We start from the raw sequence: 19,327 nt of genomic DNA on the forward strand, positions 1-19,327 counted from the left end.
TGTTTTTCTGTTATTTTATTGACCTCTGCTCTGGTTTTTTAAATTTCCTTTCTTCTTTTTACTTTGATTTCAATTCACATTTTTTATGTGTCTTAAGATGGATGCTTCAGAGAAGGCAATGGCACCCACTCCAGTACTCTTGCCTGGAAAATCCCATGGAAGGAGGAGCCTGGTGGGCTGCAGTCCATGGGGTCACATAGAGTCAGACATGACTGAAGCGACTTAGCAGCAGCAGCAGCAGCAGCAAGGTGGATGCTTAGATCATTGATTGGATCTTTCTTCTTTCCTAGTACAATACAAGTTGCTCAGTGTCCAACTGTTTGGGACCCATGGACTATACAGTTCATGGAATTCTCCAGGCCAGAATACTGAAGTGGGTAGTCTTTCCCTTCCCCAGGGGATCCTCCCAACCCAGGGATCGCACCCAGGTCTCCTGCATTGCAGGTGGATTCTTTACCAGCTGAGCCACAGGGAAGACCAAGAATACTAGAGTGGGTAGCCTAACCCTTCTCCAGTGGATCTTCCCAACTTAGGGATCGAATCAGGGTTTCCTGCATTGAAGGCGGATTCTTTACCAGCTGAGCTTACCAGGGAAGCCCCAGTATGCTAAGTTGCTTCAGTCGTGTCCGACTTTGTGTGACTCTATGGACGGCAGCCCACCAGGATTCCCCATCCCTGGGATTCTCCAGGCAAGAACAGTGGAGTGGGTTGCCATTTCCTTCTCCAATGCATGAAAGTGAAAAATGAAAGTGAAGTCGCTCAGTCGTGCCTGACTCTTCTCGATCCCATGGACTGTACCCCACCAGGTTCCTCCGTCCATGGGATTTTCCAGGCAAGAGTACTGGAATGGGGTGCTGTATATATTTCCCCTTTACCACTGCTTTAGCTGCATCCCACAAATTTTTATGTATTGTTTTTAATTTTCATTCATTCTGTTTAAAATGCTTTCTAATTTTCCTTATGATTCTTTCTTTGACATATGGATGTTTTTAAACCAGTGTGTCATCTAATATTCTGATATGTGGAGATTTTCCAGGTATCTCTTTGTTTATTATCTTTTTAATAAAAGATAATATCTGGTATTATCTTTTTAATTCAATTGTGGTTGTTGTACTTTGTGTTATTTGAATTATTTTAAATTTATTGCACTTTATTTTACAGCATAAACTATGATTTATCTTGTTCAATATTTAGGATGTATTTTTAAAAATCTAGTCTCTTTTGCCATTGAGTAGAGTGTCCTATGAATATCAATTAGGTCTGATAGTTTTCTATATAATTTCTGATTTTTTTTTTTTTTTTGCCTGTTTATTCAATCCCTTGTGGCTCAGCTGGTAAAGAACCTATCTGCAATGTGAGAGACCTGGGTTCGATCCCTGGGTTGGGAAGATCCCCTGGAGAAGGGAAAGGCTACCCACTTCAGTATTCTGGCCTGGAGAATTCCATGAACTGTATAGTCCATGGGGTTGCAAAGGGTTGGACACTACTGAGTGACCTTCATTTTGGGACTTCCCTGGTGGCCCAGTGGACAAGACTCTGTGCTCATAATGCAGGGGGCACAGGTTCAATCCCTGATTAGGGAACTAGATCCCACATGCCACAACTGAGAGCAGTTCAGCCTATATAAAGAAATAAAATAGCCTAAATAAATAAATAAAATATATGTTTTGGCTTCCCAGGTGGCACTAGTGGCTGGTTCAGGAGACATAAGAGATGTGGGTTTGATCCTGAGGTCAAAAAGATCCCCTGGAGAAGGAAATGGCAACCTACTCCACTATTCTTGCCTGGAAAATCCCATGGACAGAGGAGCTTGGCGGGCCACAGGGTCACATAGTCGGACATGACTGAACCGACTTAATCTTATTATTATCAGAGGAGTATTGAAATCTTGAGTTATAATTCTGGATTTGTCTATTCTCCTCTTAGTTCTGTTCTCTTTTTTTTAGGAACACTAAGTGCATAAACATTTAAGATTATTTTGTCCTTTTGGTGATTTCCCCTTTTATCATTATGAAATCCCTCTTTATCCGTGTTTTGCTCTGATAATGCATATTGCTCTGAAGGCTGCTTTGTCTTATGTTTATATAGCCACTTCACTTTTCCTTGATTCACATTAATGTGGTATACAATTTTCCTGATATTTTACTTTTAACTACTTATTAATATTAGAAGCTGGTTTCTTGCAGTTACCCTATAACTGGGTCTTGCTTTTTTTTAACCAGTTGGCCAATTTCTGCTATTATCATGTATTATGGACTTCTTCCACTCTGGCTGTTGGAAGTATGTTGGGACTATGCCTAGTCCTCTGTGAACTCCAGAAATTGTTCCACCCTCTCCTTTCTAGTGGTTTTCCCTCCAACTTTGGGTAATTGCTCCACACACAGATACTGATCAGTACTCAGCTGAAGAGTCAAGGGGCACCTTCTACAGTCTCCTTTCTGGTGCTCAGCTCTCTGGATTCTAGCCAACTTGGCCTCCTCAAACTCTCAGCTCCAGGGGACCTGCCAGGCTCTGTTTGAGTTCCCTCTTACTGTGCTGCAGCCTGGAAATTTTGTCCTTTTAAAAAATAAGCTAGACAATCATAAAAATTCCTTCATTTTTTCACTCTTCTCAGGGAATATTATTCTCTTGCACTGCCTGTTCACTGTGTCTGAAAACCATTGTTTCATATATTTTTCAGCTTTTTCAAAGTTGTTTAAAGCAGGAGGGTAAATCCACACATGGAAGATTTGCCAGATTTAACAAAACACAAGGCAAAAAAACAAAACAAAACAAAAAAGGCAAAAAAACCCAAAAAACTACAAGGAAAGACTCTTTTAAATCTGAATATCAGACCAACAGCAAATACTTTTTATTATAATCCATACTTAGAGTATAATTATATCTGAAATTCAAATTTAATGGGGCTTCTTAGATTTTATCTGGTGACCTTAATCCCTATTAATCCATCATGTCTGAAGCAGAAGTCCCCAGAGACTCTTTTAGGTACAGGAGCTGTATTCTTGTTTGTAAATCCACTCACTTCAGTATGAAATATTCACTAAGCTCCTACACTGCACTCATCAGAATGAGATGATGTAGGGAGGGATCTCCTTGAGGAGATACCAAATTGACAGCAAAGACCAAACAAGCATATATAAGACGAATAAATTCTCAGTTGATCTATAATACTAAGCATGAATGCCACAGGAATTCAGAAGAGTTGAAGACCAAGATGAACTAAAGTAGCCAGAAAACCCAGGAGACATGGTTAATAAGAAAAAGTGAAGGATGAAAAAGCTATATTCAGACAGGGGAGGAACAATGGTGCTCAGTCTGCCTAAGGAAGTAAGACACAGATGCGGGATAGGGTCAGCATCATTCTGGACAGGGAATACAGTGACCTGCACAAAAGATGCTGTGGAAGAGTCATTATAAACAAGTGAGCTGGTCTCAGGGCCTCTGAGAAGAGCTATCAACTGTCTCATTGCACAAGGAGAACTGGGTGAGAGCATGGGTGAGGACTGAAATCTATACTGCTTCAATTTCCAAGATACCAGCCTCTGTGCTGGGGCTCATCCAGTCAGAGGAAGGGAAGACTTTTCTAATTTTCAGGTTGTTATGGAACATCTGAGGCTCTGGGTGGCAGCTTTGGTGCCTTCCTTCTGAGTAGTCACAGTAAAATTACCTCTGGACAGCTGACCCAGATTGTTCAGTGTGAGTATCCCTTGCGGGGAAGGTAGGTGGAGATGTTGGGAGCACATCATTGCAAATCAACTGTACGCCATTTAAAAGAATGAAAGAAGAAGAATAGCCTTAAATCCAGTGCTGTGAATTCAAAGGCCTCTTGGGGCAGGAAGATAATGTGCTTGTGGAGAAGCTATCTAACAGATAGCTTTTTTCTCTGGAAAGTTTTTCAGAAGAAGCTGCAACTCTAGATTTTTAAGAAAAAATCTCCTAAACTTCAACTGTAGGCATAGTTTAAAAATATAAACCTGCCTCCCCACATGCAAAGGTACACCCCACAATACACAGTGCAGTCTTAACACTGTTTTAACCAAATAACACTCATCTGCAGGTGTGAATGCTACTAATGTGCTGTATTTCCTGGCCCTAGTCATTCTACACATAGGTACATTATCTACTGGAGGTCCCCCAGAAAGGAAGAGAAAGGGAAGAGGGAAGAAGAGGAGAACCAAGGCAAAAACTACCCAATGTGGCAATGTGGATGAATGGATTTTGGAAGACATGAACTGAAATATCTACTTTCTCTCCCCTCTCATTCATCAGCTTGTTCTTAAAAGAATGAAGTGGGGCTTCCCTGGTGGTCCAGTGGTTAAGAATCTGCCTGCCAGTACAGGGGAGAGAGGCTCGATCCCGGTCTGGGAAGATTCCACATGCTAGAGAGCAACTAAGTCAGTACCCCACAGCTACTGAGCTCACCCTGCAACTACTGGAGCCCGGGTGCCTAGAGCTTGGGCTCCAAAACAAGAGAAGCCACTGCAGTGAGAAGCTCTCACACAGCAAGGAAGCATAGCCCCCGCTCCCTTCAACAAGAGAAAGTCCAAGTACAGCAATGAAGATCCACCACTGCAGGAAAAAAAAAGAATGAAGCAACAGATGCAGACTTAACTGGTTGGAGCAATAGTTTTGTATTTAGTTTCACCACCAAAATTTCAGACTAGTATTCCTCTCTGGAGATGTGGAGATTATGAGTTGTAATGATGAACCTTTACAGTAAAAAACCTGTATCACATCTTCACCAGCTTGAAATTTCTTGCAACAAGAAAAAAAAAAACCCCTAAAGCAAATGACCACCTGTGACAAATATCAGATTTGTGAAAAGACTGTCAGCAGTACGGTATAGCATTTTTTTCTTCCACGTGTAGAAATGACCAATTGTGCCGTCTAAAACAGAACTAAACTAAATGATATTAAACTAGGGACTTCCCTCCCAGGTGGTGGTAGGGGTAAAGAATCTGCTGATAATGCAAGAGACTCAAGAGACACAGGTGCAGGTTCGATCCCTGGGTCAGGAAGATCCCCTGGAGGAGGGCATGGCAATCCACTCCATTATTCTTGCCTGGAAAATTCCATGGACAGAGCAGCCTGGTGGGCTACAGTCCGTCAAGTTGCAAAGAGTCGGACATGACTGAGTAACTAAGCACAAAGGCAGTCAAACTAAACTAGATGCCTCCATGGAAGGTGAACCTATATCTGTAGCTCCTCTGGGAATGAAAATAATGAACTCAGTCTTAAAAATGAAGGATTGCTACCTTCTTTCTCTTAAGAAATACTTGACTTTTCAAATCATTGCTGCTGAGCTGCAGTAAATGTATATCTTATCTGTTTGGCTACTGCCTGCATTGATCTATCTGTGTGAACCACGGAGTTCCTTTCTAGTTTTATGCTATATTAGAGCAATGGTTGGGAGGCGGGAGTCTAATGCACTATTAAAAACACAATTTTTAAGGAAAAAGTGCAATTTTAAGGACAGCCAATCCTCTTACCTGAATCTTTCTAGTTAGTCACATTGCAAAGAATTTTCTCTTCCTTTGCCAAATTGAAGGCTACAGCATAAAAGAAGCACCAGAGGGCACTAGTCTCACAGGGAAACCAGCTCACAGAACCACAAAAGATGGAGGCTGCCTCTGAATTTATCTGTCAGTGTTCTTTCACATTTAAATGAGACAAGTATTCTCTAGGCTTTTGTCATTTGTGAGTGAATAACGACCTTGTTCCTGAGACATCACAAGCTTTACAGAATTAATATGCTAGACCTACCAACTTCCTCTATGGCAAGTGTTTTTTCAGTCACTAAGTTGTGACTCTTTCGTGACGCCATGGACTGTAGCCCTCCAGGCTCCTCTGTCCAAGGGATTTCCCAGGCAAGAAGACTGGAATGGGTTGCCATTTCCTTCTCCAGGCGATCTTCTTGACCCAGAGATCAAACCTGCAAGTCCTGCATGTGGGATTCTTTGCCACTGAGCCATCTGGGAAGCTCCCATGGCAAGTGGCAACTGTATTGGATAGTATTTTACACAAGGTTAGATATGGGGGCAGGATGCGGCAGGAGGCAGGAGGACAGATGGTGATGTGAACTTAGGTCAAAGAACTGTGGAGATTTATTCTTGTTTTTGCTTAATCTGCTTACCTGAATGGTGACATTGTCGGGTTCATACCTAGGTGAGATCTGAGCCAGGAATTTGGTCAGTTTTAGATAAAATCTTTGTTTGCACTTGACTGAAGTTTTTCAAGTTTACACTGAATGCTGCTGCCAAGAGATCAGGAATCTCATACCTCCTTCCTAATGTTCACCGTGTCACCCCACCCCATCCCCAGAAAAATATATTATCTAATTAAAGATGATATACTTGCTATGCAAATGCACCTTCAAGACAAATTCTTTGGCTGTCCCTTCCAGAAAAGGTGTTACTTTCAAGCTCTCTCTTTATGGAAATTCCAGCATCACTACTGCTTATTTGTTGATTCATTGATTTTTTCCAGAGAACTTTCCCTAATAATCCAATTCATTTGTCGTATAAAGGCAAGGCCTCTGCATCCACTTCCTCATTTGCCACAAGGGGCAGAAAAATTCACAAGGAAATTTGGGTAGTAGTCATCTTTATCAAGTGTTGCTGTGACATAAAAGATTAATTACTAAAGATAACATTCATTCTCAAAGTACTAAGGTACATGGTGATGTATCCAAAGAGCCAGCTAGCTAGTTAAACTCCCTTTTAGATGGCGTTCAGCCTGTAGATTTTCTCAGGGCAGAGAAACTTATCATGTTTGGCCATATCGGAAGCAGCCAGTTAACCAGATGTAACTTGAAACTTTGACATGATTACATAGTGGCAACTTGTACTGTAAGTGTATTGTCCTATCGCCCGCATGCTGAGATACTGCCCCATTCTAAACAAGATGTCTGGCTTAATGGGGATATCCTCTAAAAATATTTAAACTAAAACAGGCTGACATCATAGGGGAAGGCTGTGTTCCTTGTATTTGTATTTCTAACTTCCCGGGCCATACCCGATGAAAGCCACTGGATGTTGCTTAATAATGATAACAGTGGATTACATACAGTGGTTGGCAAAGGGAGAACAAATGATTAGATCATCCAGGCAACTCATCTCTCCAGCCAAGCAGAGTCCCCAGATAGGGAATCTAACACTTTTTTTTAAGGCAGAGGGCCAAGTTGCAAGAACCACACTGACTTCGTTGTGCTGTCTTCTCTGGCAACAGACAGAGCGCCAAATCTGTTTTAGTTGGCTGCACTCATGCCCTACTTAAGTCCTTAAATGGGAGCTTCCAGCTCAGTACTGCTCTTTTCTTTAGAGATAACCAATGTTGAAAGGTAATTAACTCTTGTAAATGATGCCTGCACAAAACTCAAGGTCAGGTTACCACAGAGAACACCTTGACAGGACAAGACCAACAAGGAGAAAAGTCCTAGAGAGCCCTCCCATCTGGACAGGCTGTGGACTGTACTGTGTAAACTCTGGCTCAGAAAGGGCTATTGTTCCAGGCTTATTTATTCACCTGATTGGATTTAATCAATAGCCCAGCTGAAATGCTTGATTTCTCACATCCTAGGCTTTGGTCTTTTTATGAACTAGGGAGTCTACCTTGTTTCCGAGTATATTTTCTTCTTGGAGTCAAATATATATATGGCTAATTCAGATTCTCAAAGTGTATTTTATAATTTCTGGAGGTGACAGGCTGGGACTATCCAGACTGGCTGTCAGATTCCCACTCCAATTTGGACTTTGTTGTGAAGAACACAGTAGTCTCAGTCAAGAAACATTTTACACCTCAGAGTCACCCATGCTTTTAGACTCATGGTGGGACCCAGGATGGTGAGTCAGGGTGCTCAGTCTCTCTGGCTGTCTCTTTCTTTGGGAAGGTGAGTGGTAAGGACCATGTGATCCTGGAACTCTCAGTGGTCTCCTCCCCTGTCTGTGGGGCTTCCCTGGTGGCTCAGATGGTAAAGCGTCTGTCTACAATGTGGGAGACCTGGGTTTGAGCCCTGGGTTGGGAAGATCCCCTGGAGAAGGAAATGGCAATCCACTCCAGTACTATTGCCTGGAAAATCCCATGGACAGAGGAGCCTGGTAGGCTACAGTCTATGGGGTCACAAACAGTCGGGTCTGTAGAAGATGTTATTCAACAAAGCCAACAGGTGTCTCTGGATCTAGTTGTATCTAAAGCCCTAGACCGTTGGACTTCCCAGTTAAGCTGGGAAATGACTACCCCCTTTTCTCCCTTAAGCAACTTGGAATTGAATTGCTATTAGAAGCAACATGATTGATGGAAAAAATTATCAAGATAGTACCACATTATGGACTAGATATAAGGACAGAAAGCCCCAGAAAGAGAACAGGAGACTGACAGTAGATTGTTTATAAAGAAGCTATATTCAGACTTACAATGAGTATGACTTACTTCACAGTGAACTTGCTGAATTGGTTGAAGTTTTGCAGGGTTACATCTGTTATCCTTTAACATTTCATGGAGGACTGAGGAAGTGGCAGCATACTGGGAAAAGAGCCAACATAAAATGGTTGTGTAATAAAAGGGAAAAGGTTTAGTTTGGAAAATTAAAGACCTATAAGCTCAACTTTTATAGCAAGAGAAAAAATTGCCACAGTGAATAATGTGACTAGAACAAGATATTGACTTTAGTGAACTATATTTCCCTCAGGCCAATCTAGTATTTTAATCTATTGACAAATGATAGGTAAATTATATCTGTATGTTAGCACTGGGACCAGTGGTACACAGCCAAGCTGAAGAAGCCATGACAAGACTGGGTCGCAAGGTGGGAGTAAGGGGGGATGTAGACCACAGCTAGGGACATACTTCGTTCCAGGGTCTAAAGCCAAAGGGATTAAGATAATCTAAGATGTTGTGCCTTTTTCTGTTTCTTAAAAAAATTGAATTTCCAACCAAAGACCTATGAAGACTGTTTGGTTCCTCTGAGAGCCTTTCTTTGCCCATCATTCAGAGAACAGTCATTAGATGATGGCTTTGTGCAGTACTTATTTATTAATTCTTCATTCATTCATTCACCACTTATTAAATGAGGTGTAAAGAAAATAAAAACGATGAACAGTTGGTTAAGTTTTTTCCCAATGAGAAATATGCGTCTGAGAACATTTTGATTATGATCTAATTATTACTGACTTTTATATTAAAAATTATCAAAAGAATAACAACAATTGAGATTTAACTACTTCCTTAAGTACTTTTAAGATTTGGTGTAAACTAGGACAAGAATTCAAAAAAAAAAAATCCACCTCTTTTTTAAATTTTATTTTTAATTGAAATTTAATTGCTTTATAATATTGTGCTGATTTCTGCCATACAGCAACATAAATTACCCATAGGTATACATATGTCCTCTCCCTCTTGAACCTCCCTCCTACCTCCCACCCCATCCCCACCCCTCTAAGTTGTTAGCTCTACTTTGAGTTCCCTGAGTCATACAGCAAATTCCCATTGGCTTTTTAAATTATGACTTGGCTTCATTTTGACTTCTTAAAGTTTAGATGTCATTCCAGTCTGGTCTATAGATCCTAGATTTCTGACTTTTTAACTTACTGCTTTATAGTTTCTATATATTGCAAGCCAGTACCCTGCTCTTACCAACTAGAAGTGCTGCTTTATCTGCAACTTTGTTTTTGTCATAGTCAGAAGTAAAACCAACATGAAGCAAAACATATGGAGAAAAGATTATTTCAGTCTTTCCACTGTTTGCTTCTATTTTTACTTCCCTTATAAATTACTAAAATGTTATTCTTGAAAAGATGTTTCTGGAAATAGAACTGCCTTATGATCCAGCAATCCCACTGCTGGGCATACACACTGAGGAAACCAGAAGGGAAAGAGACACGTGTACCCCAATGTTCATCGCAGCACTGTTTATAATAGCCAGGACATGGAAGCAACCTAGATGTCCATCAGCAGATGAATGGATAAGAAAGCTGTGGTACATATACACAATGGAGTATTACTCAGCCATTAAAAAGAATACATTTGAATCAGTTCTAATGAGGTGGATGAAACTGGAGCCTATTATACAGAGTGAAGTAAGCCAGAAGGAAAAACACCAATACAGTATACTAATGCATATATATGGAATTTAGAAAGATGGTAACAATAACCCGGTGTACGAGACAGCAAAAGAGACACTGATGTATAGAACAGTCTTTTGGACTCTGTGGGAGAGGGAGAGGGTGGGAAGATTTGGGAGAATGACATTGAAACACGTAAAATATCATGTAAGAAATGAGATGCCAGTCCAGGTTCGATGCACGATACTGGATGCTTGGGGCTAGTGCACTGGGACGACCCAGAGGGATGGTATGGGGAGGGAGGGAGGAGGGTCTAGGATGGGGAACACATGTATACCTGTGGCGGATTCATTTTGATATTTGGCAAAACTAATACAATTATATAAAGTTTAAAAATAAAAGAAAAAAAAAAGAAAATAATATATTGTAAAAAAAAAAAAGAAAAGAAAAGATGTTTCTACATCACTCCCACTTTCTGTGACTTTCCATTATTGTATATGTTCTTTTGTAAAATAGCTCATTAAAAAAGCTTCATTTAAATATCTGACAAGCTTCTATATCTTAAATGAACTTTCACTTAAGAACGTAAGGTAAAACATCCAATTTGAATATATTTTAAGCAGTTACTATGTAATTTCCTTATGCCTGTATACCAATGTCTCTACAAGATGAGTCAGTGGGTGGTTTATTTATTCATCGATTAATTCAGTAAATTACTCAGAAGCAACATTGAACAATGAGTTGTAATAGGTTAAATCCAGATGAGACACCAACTTGTATAAAACTCATCAAGAGAGTCAGAGGGTTCAAGGAATCTATGCAATGTCAAACAGCAGGTAAGTGGCCAGGTTGAGACTTTAACCCAGCTCTGTTTGATACCAATTCCTCTACTCATGCAGATTCAAAAGTCATCTTCAGAGACTGGGGAGTAGAATTTGTGAATGACAGTTCCAAGACATACAAGCAGAGAAGTACAAGGACCTAGATTCATCTGTAATACCTAGTTCCTGGCTGCATCACTTCAAAAGAAAACTATGGATTAAGGTATTATTAAAGCAAAGAATTGCATTCAATGGCTTTTCAAATCATCTCTTGCCACCTTAAGTTCATTATCCATTACCAGGCTTCCACTTCTCCCTAAACATTTCAATTTCAAGAGTTAAGCTGAACAGTGAGGAGTTCTATCATATTTTGATTAACAAAAAGTCTTTTACAGTGATGGGTGCCTATTTCCCCCAAACACCAAAAGCAAACTTCAAATACCATTCCCACTGACACCTCTTTCAAAGACAAATAGCAGCAACAAAACCCAATAAAATTTGGCTCTAGCAGGCTTGATGTTTAAGCCAGATCTGTGCTTGGTTTCCCAGGCCGAAGAGGGATGCAGTTAGCTAGGTTTCAACACTTCACGGCACTGAAGGACAATGGAACAAAGAGCTTCAAAATAAAAATCATGCATTTGATAGAAAACAGCTCCAACTGCTGCTTGGCTTACTAACTAGACATTCTGTCTGTTTCGACATGCTCTGAACAAACACAGGAAGTACCACCCGGTGTGAATGAAGAGACATTTTCCCCTGTAGGGCCAAAAAGAGTAACACCTGAAGGTGTTAGGATCACTGTGATTTTGGACACCATCAAGAGTTGGGGCTTATAGGGGTTCTCGTTTTTATAGCTTCACAGGGAGCCCTTTTCTTTCCCAGGAATCCTCTCCAGAGGGAGAGGCTGTAAAGAATTTTCCTGAATGTGATGAATGTCAGCACATTCCCTGCTAGACCACACATTCCATTCTTATCAAATGAAACTGACCTGTTTGCCCCAGCTTGTTCTCCTTGTTCATCACTGTGATTAATTTAAAGTTCTCAGTGATGCAGGTTTCTAGATGAATTGCACAGGTCATTTCAGATGGCAAATGTGTACTTCCATCGTCTCCTTATCCTATGGAGGTCATGCACTGGCTTACAAGAATGAGGATTTTAAAAATAGTTGGCTTACATTCAGATCTGTATCCTACAAAATGCTCTGCCCAGACTGGCCCCTCTCCTTTCAGTTGGCAGAGATCCACCTCTTCCTACTCGTTTTCTGTTTAATACCAAGTGACTCAAGTGGGAGTCATGACCAAGACGAAACGTTTACCACATACTTCAAGTTTTTTTTTTTTTTTTAATGAAAGCATTTTTTTGGCCAATAGAAGCAAACAGGATTCATGAGAGTCCTTGAGTTGACATTGAATAAGCCCCTGAGCCACGCTTAGCCACTAAAGACTTCCAAGTTCATTGGAACTGATACATGCTGCTGAGCTTCTGGTGAACAAAATTATTGTTCCATTCGCCATCACTGTCAAAGGGAACAAAGTATACAAAATAAAATCTGATCAGAAATCACCCTTTGCATGTACATTTCTGCATCAGAACAATTCAACAATGATTGAAATTGGATTTCTGTACCCTTAAACTTTGTCAGAGCTTTTAAGGGGTCCAGGTTATGGAGAATGGGTTAATTCATGTTTCCATCTTCTCCCTTTTTAAGATTTGGTCTTCTTACTGAGGTACTTTAGGATTAGATAAAAAGGAAAAAAATTGTTCTTATGAACATCTAGGTAGTCCAAATATCCACATGGAGAGCAAATGCTGATGAAGGCTGGGACTAAGGCAGTGCAAAAGGATTAGAGAGGGGAAAAGCCACATTTCAAAGACATTTCTGAGATGGAAATGACAAGATTGGTTGTGGATGAGGATTAAGAAGTCAACAGAGTTTTCTAGTCTGGGAAACTAGGTTAATGGTGGCAGTTCCCTCTCTCTGCCCATTTCTCTCTCTCTCTGTGTCCTTTCTGTCTACCTATTTTCTTCATGATGCTTCATCTCTGTGTCTCTCATTCTCTTGTTTGGTCAGCTTCTGTCTACATTCAAGCTCCAATTCCCTTTCTCTGCGGATCAACTTCTTCACCATCTACATTTGCTCTGCTGCCTGGTTGCTTCATATAACAAGTGCCTTTGACTTTCCATAACCCTCATTAAATCCCACAAAATTCTTTCATTTTCCATCCCAGCTCCTTATAAAGTTTGTTCTGTGTTTCTTTATTCAAATTTCCACTAAGCTCTGATCAGACAAGCTCTTCTTTTTATGATGGTTCAGAGAGTATTTTGTCCTGGTTGCTTATCAGAGTCAGCTAAAGTGCTTTTAAAAATCATCTGTGGGTGGGCCCATCCTGGACCTACTGACTCAGAATATTTGGGGCTGGAAAGCACAGCATGTGTATTTGTTTTAAAATCCTAGTGGTGATACTGATACCTAAATATGCTTGAGACTGCTGCCATAGGTTATAGCTCATGGCGAAGACCTTAGGTCAGTTTAGTTCAGTTCAGTCACTCAGTTGTGTCCAACTCTTCGCAACCCCATGGACTGCAGCATGCCAGGCTTCCCTGTCCATCACAAACTCCCAGAGCTTACTCAAATTTACATCTATTGAGTCAGTGAGGCGATCCAACCATCTCATCCTTTGTTGCTCCCTTCTCCCTCCTTCAATCTTTCCCAGCAAAAGGCTCTTTTCCAATGAGTCAGTTCTTCCCATCAGGTGACCAAAGTATTGGAGTTTCAGCTTCAAAATCACTCCTTCCAATGAATATTCAGGACTGATTTCCTTTAGGATCGATTGGTTGGATCTCCTTGCAGTCCAAGAGATTCTCAAGAGTCTTCTCCAACACCACAGTTGAAAAGCATCAATTCTTCGGTGCACAGCTTTTGTTATAGTCCAACTCTCACATTCATACATGACCACTGGAAAAACCATAGCTTTGACTAGATGAACCTTTGTTGGCAAAGTAATCTCTGCTTTTTAATATGCTGTCTATGTTGGTCATAGCTTTTCTTCCAAGAATCAAGCATCTTTAACTTCATGGCTGCGGTCACCATTTGCAGTGATTTTGGAGCCCCCTAAAATAAAGTCTGTCACTGTTTCCATTGTTTCCCCATCTATTTGCCATGAAGTGATGGGACTGGATGCCATGACCTTAGTTTTCTGAATGTTGAGTTTTAAGCCAACTTCTTCACTCTCCTCTTTCACTTTCATCAAGAGGCTCTTTGGTTCTTCTTTGCTTTCTGCCATAAGGGTGGTGTCATCTGCATATCTGAAGTTATTGATATTTCTCCTGGCAATCTTGATTCCAGCTTGTGCTTCATCCATCCCAGCATTTTGCATGATGTACTCTGCATATAAGTTAAATAAGCAAGGTGACAATATACAGCCTTGATGTACTCCTTTCCCTATTTGGAACCAGTCTGTTGTTCCATGTCCATTTCTAACTGTTGCTTCTTGACCTGCATACAGATTTTTCAGGAGGCAGGTCAGGTGGTCTAGTATTCCCATCTCTTTCAGAATTTTCCATAGTTTGTTATGATCCACACAGTCAAAGTCTTTGGTGTAATCAATAAAGCAGAGTAGATGTTTTTCTGGAACTCTCTTGCTTTTTTGGTGATCCAACGGATGTTGGCAATTTGATCTCTGGTTCCTCTGCCTTTTCTAAATCCAGCTTGAACATCTGGAATTTCACGGTTCACATACCGTTGAAGCCTGGCTTGGAGAATCTTGATCACTACTTTGCTAACATGTGAGATGAGTACAATGGTGCAGTGGTTTGAACATTCTTTGGTGTTGCCTTTCTTTGGGATTGGAATGAAAACTAACTTTTTCCAGTCCTGTGGCCACTGCTGAGTTTTCCAAATTTGCTGGCGTATTGAGTGCAGCACTTTCACAGCATCATCTTTCAGGATTTGAAATAGCTCAACTGGAATTCCATCCCCTCCACTAGCTTTGTTCATAGTGATGCTTCCTAAGGCCCACTTGACTTTGCATTCCAGCATGTCTGGCTCTAGGTGAGTGATCACATCATCATGGTTATCTGGGTCATGAAGATCTTTTTTGTACAGTTCTTTGTGTATTCTTGCCACCTCTTCTGAATAGCTTCTGTGAGGTCCATACCATTTCTGTCCTTTATTGTGCCCATCTTTGCATGAAATATTCCCTTGGTACCTCTAATTTTCTTGAAGAGATCTCTAGTCTTTCCCATTCTATTGTTTTCCTTTATTTCTTTGCACTGATCACTGAGGAAGGCTTTCTTGTCTCTCCTTGCTATCTTTAGAACTCTGCATTCAAATGGGTGTATCTTTCCTTTTCTCCTTTGCCTTTAGCTTCTCTTCTTTTCTCAGCTATTTGTAAGGCCTCCTCAGACAACCATTTTACCTTTTTTGCATTTCTTTTTCTTGGGGATGGTCTTGATCACTGCCTCCTGTACAATGTCATGAACTTCCATCCATAGTTCTTCAGGCACTCTAACAGTTCTAATCCCTTGAATCTGTTTGTCACTTCCACTGCATAATCGTAAGTGATTTGATTTAGGGCATACCTGAATGGTCTAGTGGTTTTCCCTACTTTCTTCAATTTCAGTCTGAATTTGGCAGTGAGTTTATGATCTGAGCCACACTAAGCTCTTAGTCTTGTTTTTGCTGACTGTATAGAGCTTTCCATCTTTGGCTGCAAAGAATATAATCAATCTGATTTTGGTATTGACCATCTGGTGATGTCCATGTGTAGAGTCTTCTCTTGTGTTGTTGGACAAGAGTGTTTGTTATGACCAGTGCGTTCTCTTGGCAAAACTGTTAGCCTTTGCTTCATTTTGTACTCCAAGGCCAAATTTGCATGTTACTCCAGGTATCTGTTGACTTCCTTCTTTTGCATTCCAGTCCCCTATAATGAAAAGTACATCTTTTGGGGGATGTTAGTTCTAGAAGGTCTTGTAGGTCTTCATAGAATCATTCAACTTCAGCTTCTTCAGCATCACTGTTTGGGGTATAGACTTGGATTACTGTGATATTGAATAGTTTGCCTTGGAAACCAACAGAGATCATGCTGTTGTTTTTGAGATTGCATCTGCATATTGCATTTTGGACTCTTTTGTTGACTATGAGGGTTACTCTATTTCTTTTAAGGGATTCTTGCCCACAGTAGTGGATATAATGGTCATCTGAGTTAAATTCACCCATTCCAGTCCATTTTAGTTCACTGATTCCTAAAATGTCGATATTCACTCTTGTTGCCATCTCCTGTTTGACCATTTCCAGTTTACCTTGATTCACGAACCTAACTTTCCAGGTTCCTATGCAATATTGCTCTCTACAGCATCAGACTTTACTTCCATCACCAGTCACATCCACAACTAGATGTTGTTTTTGCTTTGGCTCTATCTCTTCATTTTTCTGGGGTTATTTCTCCACTCTTCTCCAGTGGCATATTGGGTACCTACTGACCAGGGGAGTTCATCTTTCAGTGTCCTATCTTTGTGCCTTTTCATACTGTTCTTGGGTTTCTCAAGGAAAGAATACTGAAGTAGCTTGCCATTCCCTTCTCCAGCTGACCATATTTTGTCAGACCTCCCACCATGACCTGTCCATCTTGGGTGGCCCTACATAGCATAGCTCATAGGTTCATTGAGTTAGACAAGGCTATGGTTCATGTGATCGGTTTGATTAGTTTTCTGTGATTGTGGTTTTCATTCTGTCTGCCCTCTTATGGAGAAGGATAAGAGGCTTATGGAAGCTTCCTGATGGGAGAAACTGACTGAGAGGGAAACTGACTGAGACTGCGGGTCCGTGTTCCCTCCCTGTTGTTTGACCCGAGGCTAAACTATGGTGGAGGTAATGAAGATAATGGCGACCTCCTTCAAAAGGTCCAGTGCATGCACTACCCACTCAGTGCCCCCAACCCTGCAGCAGGCCACCACAGACCCACGCCTCCACCGGCGACTCCTGGATACTCATGGGCAAGTCTGGGTCAGTCTCTTACAGGGTCACTGTCCTTTCTCCTGGGTCCTGGTGTGCAGTGTTTTGTTTGTGCCCTCCAACAGTCTGTTTCCACAGTCCTGTGTAAATTCTGGAGGCCCTTTTATGGGGTTAACGGCGACCTCCTCCAAGAGGGTTTATGCTATACTCAGGTCTGCTGCATCCAGAGCCCCTGCCCCTGCGGCAGGCCACTGCTGACACATACCTCTGCAGGAGACAGTCAAACACTCAAAGGCCATGTCTGGCTCAGTCTCTGTGGGTTCTCCTGGTGCACACAAGGTTTTGTTTGAGCCTTCCGAGCGTCTCTGACAGGTATGGGGTTTGATTCTAAATGCAATTTTGCCCCTCCTACTGTCTTTTTGGGGCCTTTTCCTTTGCCCTTGGACGTGGGGTATCTATTTTTGGTGGGATCCAACATTCTGCTATTGATAGTTGTTCAGCCATGAGTTGTAATTTTGGAGTTCTCATAGGAGAAGATGAGTGCATGTCCTTCTACTTCACCATCTTGGATATCCGTGGGTCAAGTGCTAATAATTATTCCAGTTTCAACTGGGGAGGGGAAAGAGAGAGAGGAGCAGGGTGCACAAAACATGACCACCCAGGAGCTCTGAGTAGAGGGATCCTCTTAGAACTGGCTGTGGTCATTTAGGCACCATGATATATATTTTCTACAGTAGTCTTGAGAGGGGTAATATGTTAAAGCATACACTTATAGGACCTTCTCGTGGGTTCCACGGTAGAATACAGAGGAGGCTGTCTCTAGTCTTGATGGGAGGAGTAAGGGGAAAGCTTCCTGGCAAGGTGACACCTGAGCTGAGCCCTGGGGGAGCATTAGTGGTTAGTCTGGTGAGACAATGAGAAAAGGGGCTGCAGGCAGATGAGAACAGCATATTCAAAGCACAGAAGGAGGTTTGGGGGCAAGATAGCAAGATGAGTTCACACTTTCACACTTTGGGCATCTTCTGCCACCCTTTCCCAAATTCGTATCAGAAAACTCTTCAATTTCTTTATTCTGATAGTGATTTAAGTCTCCAACAGAACTTGTAAGGATAGTGAGAGATGAGGCTGGAGAGGTATGCAGAAGCTATCATGAAGCTTCATAACTTCAGTCAATTAAGATAGTAGTTACCATAGTAGAAGAGTAGTTACTATTTATTAAGCAACTACATACCAGACACTTGATGCGCGATATTTCATTTAACACTCACGGAATCCAGAAAGTCAGTACTATTATACTCATGTTACACACAAAGCAACAGAGACTCATGTAGCTTAAATTTACTTGTCACAGTAAGAAAGCTATGAAACAGCAGGGCTGGATTTTTTAATCTAATCATTCAAGTTTTCAGCCTTAACACTTTTTTCTTTAAAAAAGCAGGAGGGTGGGGGAATGCTATATTTGGAAATGAAGAAAAAAGAAACAAACATTTATGTGGCTTAAGATATGGCCTGTTGGGATTATGTCAGCACTCAATGTGGTTTAAAGTATTCATGATCATATCTTTACAGGTAAATGTTATAAATATTTTATATCTTCTATTTTTGTTCTTTTCAAACATTTTAGGGAAAAAAAAAAAGTATTTTCATGAAGCAGAACTTGGTGTTAATGCCCAGAAGGTAAAGTAAATGAAAAGGGAGTGTCTCAGGGTGCTTGGAGGTGGGAGGTTGATGAAGTGTCAGCATCCTTCGTTCTCTCCTCTCAGCCATTTCCCCCAAACTCAGGGACTCTACGGCTCTCGTCTACAGCCCCCAATAATATTTAGAATCCTAAACATTTGTCTACATACGGTTCAAGCAAATGGATCCAGGAAATAGAGAAATGCCATGTGTAAGTGACAGAGGTGTATCTTTGCCAAGGTGGAAGTCTGTGGCCGTGCAGAGGGCCCTGGTCACCCAGTGGACCTACTCCTGTGTTGTCATAGGTGCTCCTGTGACCTAGAGGAGGGCAGAACCAATCACAGACCTGGTTTAATGCCTACCACCAGGATAGCCACCTCCTTAGTGAGGTCCTGACTTTTGTTCTCAGGGTCATGGAAGGAAACAGTGAGATTATACCTTATTTTGAGACTTATTTATTTACTTTTGGCAGTCTTTGTTGCTGCGTGAACTTTTCTCTAGATATGGTGAGCTGAAGCTGCTCTCTAGTTGCAGTGCATGGCGGTGGCATGTAGGATCTTCCAGGACCAGGGAGTGAACCTGTGTCTCCTGCACAGGTGGGCAGATTCTTTACTGATGAGCCCCCAGGGAAGCCCAGTTATACTTTACTTTAGATGGGAAATTGCCATAACTCTTTTTGGAAAAGTTCCCAATTAGACACAGCAAATGATAAAGTCACCGAGGAATAATGCCCCGTGGCTGGTGCTCTTTGTTTCAGGATTCTTCCCAAGGGCGGGGGCAGAAAGCATCATGAAGTAATTCACACCTGTCCAAACATA

The 19,327-nt window shown here is 41.3% G+C and overlaps 1 protein-coding gene across 4 annotated transcripts in view; it reads right to left on the bottom strand.

The window, feature by feature from the left end:
• The window catches only part of STAT4 (signal transducer and activator of transcription 4), a 136,558-nt gene extending 117,763 nt beyond the window's left edge, over nucleotides 1–18,795 (bottom strand). For 3 of the 4 annotated variants that reach the window (XM_070769417.1, XM_070769421.1, XM_070769392.1), the window contains exons 1-2: nucleotides 18,680–18,795; nucleotides 8,428–8,520 (exon numbers count right to left, since the gene is read on the bottom strand). The gene's annotated coding sequence lies outside the window, so the exon portion shown is untranslated. Of the gene's footprint in view, nucleotides 1–8,411; nucleotides 8,521–18,679 lie in introns of all 4 variants that reach the window. The other variant, XM_070769404.1, reaches the window with a different exon arrangement.
• Between the last annotated feature and the right edge of the window lie 532 nt (nucleotides 18,796–19,327).

Source organism: Bos indicus, chromosome 2 (assembly GCF_029378745.1).
Source record: "Bos indicus isolate NIAB-ARS_2022 breed Sahiwal x Tharparkar chromosome 2, NIAB-ARS_B.indTharparkar_mat_pri_1.0, whole genome shotgun sequence".
Classification (NCBI taxonomy): Eukaryota; Metazoa; Chordata; class Mammalia; order Artiodactyla; family Bovidae; genus Bos; species Bos indicus.